The sequence below is a fragment of the Chelonoidis abingdonii genome, chromosome 2, assembly GCF_003597395.2.
Source record: "Chelonoidis abingdonii isolate Lonesome George chromosome 2, CheloAbing_2.0, whole genome shotgun sequence".
Classification (NCBI taxonomy): domain Eukaryota; kingdom Metazoa; phylum Chordata; order Testudines; family Testudinidae; genus Chelonoidis; species Chelonoidis abingdonii.
This window is the reverse complement of record NC_133770.1, coordinates 243343924-243351153: the sequence shown is the minus strand read 5'-3', so window position 1 is coordinate 243351153 and position 7230 is coordinate 243343924. Positions and strand designations below refer to the sequence as shown.

The window sequence follows — 7230 nt, the reverse complement described above, 5'->3', positions numbered from 1 at the left end:
TCCACAGGTTGACTGTGCGAAGAAATACTTCCTTTTGTTTGTTTTAAACCTACTGCATATTAATTTCATTTGGTGACCCCTAGTTCTTGTGTTATGAGAAGGAGTAAATAACACTTCCTTATTTACTTTCTCCACACTAGTCATGATTTTATAGACCTCTATCATATCCCCCCCCTTAATTATCTCTTTTCCAAGCTGAAAAGTCCCAGTTTTATTAATCTATCCTCATATGGAAGCCATTTTCCTAATAATTTTTGTTGTCCTTTTCTGAACCTTTTCCAATTCCAATATATCTTTTTTGACATGACTGAAGCATTGTTATTATCCTGACCCGTAGGCACTCAGAACTGTGCTGGGGGCAATCCAAATACCAAAGTAGATACTGTTACTAATAATTTATAGAAGGTACTGGAAGTGATGTCTCTTGGGCCAGTTAGTATTTACCTTGGCTATGATATCACTCTTAAAAAGTCTTCCTTTGTATGGTGTGACTCTATGGCATTACACAATAGATTTGTCTTACCAGTTCAATTATTTGTTATTGTTTGCACGGCATCATTTATAGACAAATAAAATGACAGACTTCTGCCCTGAGGATTTAAGAATCCAGATTAGACATGACACAGCATGGGATTGCAATAAACACAGTAGTGAAGAGAATGGGAAAAGGAGGATTACCAAGTTTAGTTACCTAGCCAGTGGTCAAACTTAACTGTTCTATAGAGTGTTTTTTGAGTACACCTTGTAGGAATGTTTCTACAGTTCAGAATTTCATGACTTCTAGACGGCTTAAAGATTAAGTGCCTGATTTTCAGTTACACAAAGTCCACTTTACTCTGTTGTGGCAGCCTGATTTACTACTTTCAGTGGTAATTTAGGCTTTATAAATTATATGTACACCTACTTTAAGGCCCCTTTGCAATAACCAGCATGGTGTAGAGAGAGGGACCTTAATTTAAATTAGAATCAGGCTCAAAACCAACTGTGATAGCCATTCCTCCTCCTACCCCTCCCACAAAATGAAATAAAGATCTTCTCCAAGGACAAAAGAAATACTTGAGGGGGCTAAACACCAAAGCACAATGTGTTTGGATCTGGTCGCCACTGTATCAATTGTGATGATGTGGTTTAGAGTAATTTGTCAGGTTTTGGTACATCTCTAGATTCTTGTCCTCTGCCCTGACAATCTCTCTGTTTGGAGCAGCTCTGGCAAAACTGAATAGTTTTTGCAGCTATTTTATGCAAATTCCATGGAAAAAAGAGTCTCTACGTGGTCCATTTTTAGAAAATAATATTAACAACAGAAAATTATCTTTTTCCTCTCCCCCTAACACCCACATCAGCCAGCTCAGATGATTGACATTATTAGTTGTTGTCAGTGGACCATATCTTGACTGCATCCTGTCTGAGCTTTTTAGTTCCCATTGATGTCTTTGTAGCTATCGAGAAATTTATATTAAGACACAGTGTATTACAAGAAACACACACACGCACTCACCCATAGCCATACCCACACCCACATCCTTTTAGTGATTTTTAGTGATCAGAATGCAATCAGGACAGAAATTTTAGAATTATTTCAATATAAATGCCTTATGATGGTACTTACAGCTGATCTGCAGAATGCTGTGTTCAAAACGTCTGAGAACAGCCAATGATGTGTTGGACCAGTAGGTTAAATCTGTACAGGAAAGCCTACATTACCACTGAAAATGTTACCTATTGCTTTGCATGCATGGTTATTTATAGTGCTGTTTAGTGAACAAGAATACTAGTATTGAACTATATCTCACTTTAAATAAAGCCATCAAATGCCAAACAGAGAGAACAGATGCAAATAAAACTTGCCTGGTTGATATACGGCATTAGAATACAGTTTATTAAACATTAATGGACACTTAAGAGGGATTTCCTGTGCTAGAGTTCTCTCTGGAATATTTCCAAAACTAAAGAAGCTGCATTATACTCCATCAAATACACTGCCCCTTCATGGTCTATGGTAGGTCAGACCTAGTTTCTTATTGAAACAATAAGAAACCATCTTATTTGTATAATAACGCCACAACTATTAAAGCTAACTTTACTCGGAAGCAGGAATGGGAATACAAGTAGCTGTACTGTAGGAGAAATTGGTCATATGAACAGAGATTGTATAGGAAGAGGAAAGCCAACTCCATACCCTCAGAGATACTGATTTGATGGAAAGTTTGACCTCAGAAGTAATACACTTAAGCAGGGGCTCCTCTTTCTCATGTTAATTATCTCCCTTTAAAAAAAAGGGCTTTTAAAAGAACTTTAGAAAAAAGATCCTGCGGTCATGAGTGAAAGTGAGTTTAGTGGTCTTCCTTAGTCTTTTGTGCACATCATAAAACTACTATGCAGTTCAGAACAATTGGCAAGCAGGAAGCATTATGTGCCTAGCATCTGCCCAAGAGAGATTCATGAGTCTAGCGTTACTTTGAGCTTCCACAAGTGGAGGGTAGTACAGCCCAGTCAGCTTGGTCAGGGAGGGTGTGGAAAGGGGATGTCTCAGCCCCATGCATGCTTCCTATGCTTTCCCTGGGTCCTCATGGGTATTTTGCTGGTCCGTATTTGAAACCAGGGTGGGTATATCCTTTGTGCAGCTTTGTTCCATGATCATACCCAAAGACTAAGCAGATGCAAGTTAATGCTGGCCCTGTTTTTTTAACTTGTGATAGCTCTCCTTTTATATCGTGAAATACCTTTTGAGAAGGGGTTTTGGAATCTGTGGCTGGTAAGGAAGTCCCTGAAACTTTGGTTCTATCCAAACTGGGCCTGGTAGCAATGTAGAGGCATGGGGGGTCAGCACAGATGGCCATTTCTCTCAGCAGATCTTGGGGTAACCACAGGAAGTTGAATACAAAATATCACTCGTCATAACAGACGAACGAAGAAACTCTGGAAGTAATTTGCTGCAGGCTTCTTAAAGATGCAGCTTAATTTTAGGTGTCATCTGCTTGTAACTGCATGCTTACATTGTGCTGTGGCAATGGTTCAGTACTTAGAGCAAGTATCTGCTAAATCAACTGTAGCTGCCTCAGGTCACCTATGCCATTTGTATCGACTTCCCCTGTTATATGTTTTTGGCCAAATTCTGCTCTCTGTTACTTAGGTATTACCCCATGTGTATATCACTGTATATGAGTGCAGAATGTGGCCATTTTACTCTTTATGGTTGTGCACCGTAAAAATTAACCATTCAGACAATTCACCCCACATGGCCCACAGAAGATACTTAACTTAATCTAGGATGTCTGATATGGATGTCTAAAATATCAGAACATTGCCCCAAGGTTACAGATTTTGCAGCAGTCACCAAATCTCAGATTTAGTTTTCTACAAAACTGCAATTTGTAAATCCTCAGATTTCATGAGAGCAGCAGATGGTGAAAATACATTTCTAACTCATTTCAGTTCTGCTCAGTGGGATGAGTTCTTTCTGCATTCTTCATACTTATCCTTCCTGTATGAAATTACTTCTAAAATCACAACACTCAGAATGGCTTTTCCCCCCCTTCTTTTTGGAAGAGGTGGGAAGGGAGGGCCAAGGGAAGCTTATCTTCACTTCTGCTCCAAATATACCAGCTGTCAGTATATATATTGTCCTGTTAAAGATCCACAGTACAGGTCTTTAGTACTGGGAGATCAGGGTCTTAATTTAGGAGCATTTAGAGTTTTGGGCTGCATTGCTGGCATGTGCTAAATAAATTTACTAAATCTTTATGCAATGTTTTATTATACAAAAAATTGCAGATGTGCCAAATGTAACAAAGTGAATTGGTTTGGAAGATTTAATTAATTTATGTCAGCTCTGGGAGTCTGAGACAACATTAAATTCCTGGAGCTTAATTTGGATTGCTAGTGCTTTTTAAAGTAATTAAAAATATACAATTAATAGTCAAATAGGGTTAGTCTGGGATGAAATTACTTTACTGGAAAATAAAGTTTTTTTATATGGTCCCTGTGCAATCAGTCACCCAGAACAGTCTTTTCTCAAGCCTTCCTTTCATACAATGGTTAACAGCATATGCTGTTAGGAGTACTTCCATGTACTCAGTTCCCACTGACTTGGAAAAGCGTCCAAGTGCAAAAGAGCGGCAAGAAAAAGTAAACAACATCTCAACATAGTAAGAATGAAAAGACATCTATTTCATGTTGCATACCCATTGACTCTGAAGATTTAAAATGAGAGCTTATAGAATAAATACATATAAACTATATCTCAGGGTTGTTAAATTTCAATAAATTTTAAGCTAATTTTATTAACATACCAGGTTTCTTAGATCCAATGAAATGCATATTTGGGAATCATTTTTTTCCTGGTTCGTCCATTGTATTTCTCATAACACCAGGATCCCCTTATTTTGTTCACCCCTTTCCAAGCTGGTCTCATTCCATCTTTATGGGTAAAAAAGATAGGCGAGACTCCTTCCAGAACTGTTGGTACAGCTCTTATTTGGTTATGCAGAATGGCTTTAGAATAAGACTTGTACTGGGAATCAAACTCAGGTCTCATTTAGTAAATTGAAGCACCATCACTAGGAAGCTATGCTGGTTGCATGAGAAGAGAATAAATCTACTGTTGCATGCCACTGTCATATTCACAAAAGGAAAAAAAGATCTACTGTGCTACACCAGTTTCATATTGGTGCAACTCCGTCAGTTTTCAGCATAAAACTGATGTAGCAGAATGGAGAATCAGACCCATGTGTCTTTCCAAATTCTTCAGCATTCACTATGTGTCAGAAATATTGAAAATTAGAGCTGATTGGAAAATGGTAAGCATTTTTCAGGACAATTTTTGAATGCCAGAAAAAAATTGTTCCCCCAGTTTTTTAGTTGGCTGTCTTTTTGTAATGAAAAAAGAGAAAAATTTGGTAAAGGAAATTCAGTTTTCAGACCAAAGACTGACAGCCAGCATGAGGCTATGACCACTCTGCTGGTGGTGAACACCAGAATGACAGCTTCCAATGCTCAAAAATTCTCCAAGAACATAGCTAAGATAGGTCACCGAACTTATGACTCTCGAACAGAGCATTTTCCTGGATGCACATGTATTTTCCTTTCTAATCTGAGAGAACAGAGGAGAGAACCAACAACTTTAAATTCTGAGATAAATTAATCCTCCTTGGGTAGAGTCAGACTGTTGGACAGGGAGGGTATTAAAGAGAATTCACAGGTGAGAAGGAAATATTCCTTTCTCACAGTCTTCCATGCCTGACAGGCTATGCAGTGGGAAGTGCAAAGCAGTACTCGCGTAGCACATTCATAAATACTCTTCTCCCAAAGACTGCATCTGAGGAAGAAAGGACACCAACTCTGTACTGCTTTGTACATGTGCATGGATGCCAAGCAGAGGCTTTGCACATTTCTTCTTATGGAGTACAAGACCTCTTAACCCAAGAGGATGCTGAGTCCCTCAGAGAGTGGGGTGTCACGTTATCTGGTTGATTTTCTCCAGACGCTCTATAGGTTTCAGAAATATATTCTTTAATCCATCATGCAATGGTGGTTTTTGAGGCATTCTTTCCTTTTATAAGAGAGTGATACAACATGAAAAGTATCATGGACCTCTGATACGGCTCTGTGCACGTATGACAGATTTTAAGTGCCAGTTTATGCTTTTCAGTCTCCTCGGGATGCTTTAGGATTAGGACAGAGAGAAGGCAATGCCACATCTTGTGAACTGTGGAAAACTATTTATTTATTAAATAATCAGTGGGTACATTTGAATAATCACTTTATTTTTGTGAGAAAAACACAGATGCTCCAAGTTCTGATACCCTCCTAGCTGAGGCGATTGCTACTAACAAAGCCACTTTGAGAGACAGAAAGTAAGCTAAAAAAGCACATAGTGGCTTCAGTCATTGTTTTGTTAAGGCTTCTAGCATCAAATTTGAGCTCCAGGAAGGGAATCTATATTCCACAGAAGGATTAATAAGCACTGCAGCTCTATGGATCCTTTTAATGGGCGGGGGGGGGGGGGGGGGGGTAACTACAGATGGTAGGTTCTTCCCAATTCAAAATGGTTGTTATGCAGTGATCTGTTTCTGCAATGTTTTGGCCTTAATTATGTCATTACTTCAGGGGGAAAAGCACATTTTGGCTTGTTGGTTACTTTTGATTAATTTCTACATCTGTAAATTGATCTCCATAGTCTAATTCACAGATATGTATTATGTATTACACTGCTACACATTGTAGGTCATTGACAGTCTTATGGATTAATTTGTCTTACTGCTTATTATATTTCCTGATATTTTATGTATTTAGTTTCATATGGTATGTAAAGAAAATAAAGATGCATTAAACAACAAATGTGGTAACTTCAGCTTGCTTTTACAGTGAAGTTCCCTTTGGTTTTGGATGATATATACACGATTATAATGCATCTTCCAAATGAATGAATTCTCATATTAAACTCAGGGAGGCTATGTGGGACATATTGCACTTTCTTGACTAGGTGTCATCTATTCTATTCTCACATCCTTCCCAGATAAAAACAGAAAACAAAGTTGGCCATTGTGATTTGAAACTAGGATTTTAGTATTTTTTTCTTTTTGCCAGAGCATAAATTTTGCAGTACAGTGTTTGAGCAAGAAGTGTGTCTACAGTAGAGCCAGTGTGGAAAAGTGACCTGGATTCTGTGTGGCTTCAAACATGATCAACATTTTTGTCAATGAAGTTCCAATTACAGAATCTTTACTATGGTGATGGAAGGACCAGAAACAATAGAGCATGACATCCAAGTCTCAGGTTAAGTCCTCGGGGCTGGTAGTTAGAAAAGCCATGTTTTTACTTCCAAGCAGAGAAAATTTGGATATGGAGTCACTGAGAAACAAACCTGGAATCCCAAATGCTATTTTTGTTTGTTTGTTTTTGTTTTACAGATTTACACTTCTGAGTACAACACTTTAAGGACGTAAGTCTGCCACTTTTGCCTATGCTGAATAATACCTTTCAAAACTCCTGGAGTAAATGTGGGTAAAGGTAGCAGAAGATTTTATATTCTTATTACAGAGTCACAAGATGCCCATTTTGGAAAGTAGTTTTATGTTCCTTGTAGCAGAGCATCTTGTTACCATAAAATGCCAAATATCACACATATTGACTTGCCAGATGTGGCAGGAATTCATTTTACTACAGGAAGCAAAAAGGCAGAGCTAAAATGCCAAAATTATATATTGCATCTAAAGAGCAATCTTCTGT

The 7230-nt window shown here is 38.1% G+C and overlaps 1 protein-coding gene and 1 long non-coding RNA gene across 4 annotated transcripts in view; one reads left to right on the top strand and one right to left on the bottom strand.

Moving 5' to 3' along the window:
• KCNB2 (potassium voltage-gated channel subfamily B member 2) overlaps window positions 1-7230 on the bottom strand; it is a 277227-nt gene that overhangs the window by 35923 nt on the left and 234074 nt on the right. The window lies entirely within an intron of this gene.
• Window positions 1-7230, top strand: part of LOC116833157 (uncharacterized) — a 111768-nt gene that overhangs the window by 53335 nt on the left and 51203 nt on the right. For 2 of the 3 annotated variants that reach the window (XR_004375618.2, XR_012655359.1), the window contains one exon: window positions 6912-7073. The exons of the other annotated variant lie outside the window; for it this stretch is intronic. This is a non-coding gene — a long non-coding RNA (uncharacterized LOC116833157). Of the gene's footprint in view, window positions 1-6911; window positions 7074-7230 lie in introns of those variants that run through there. 3 annotated transcript variants of the gene reach the window in all.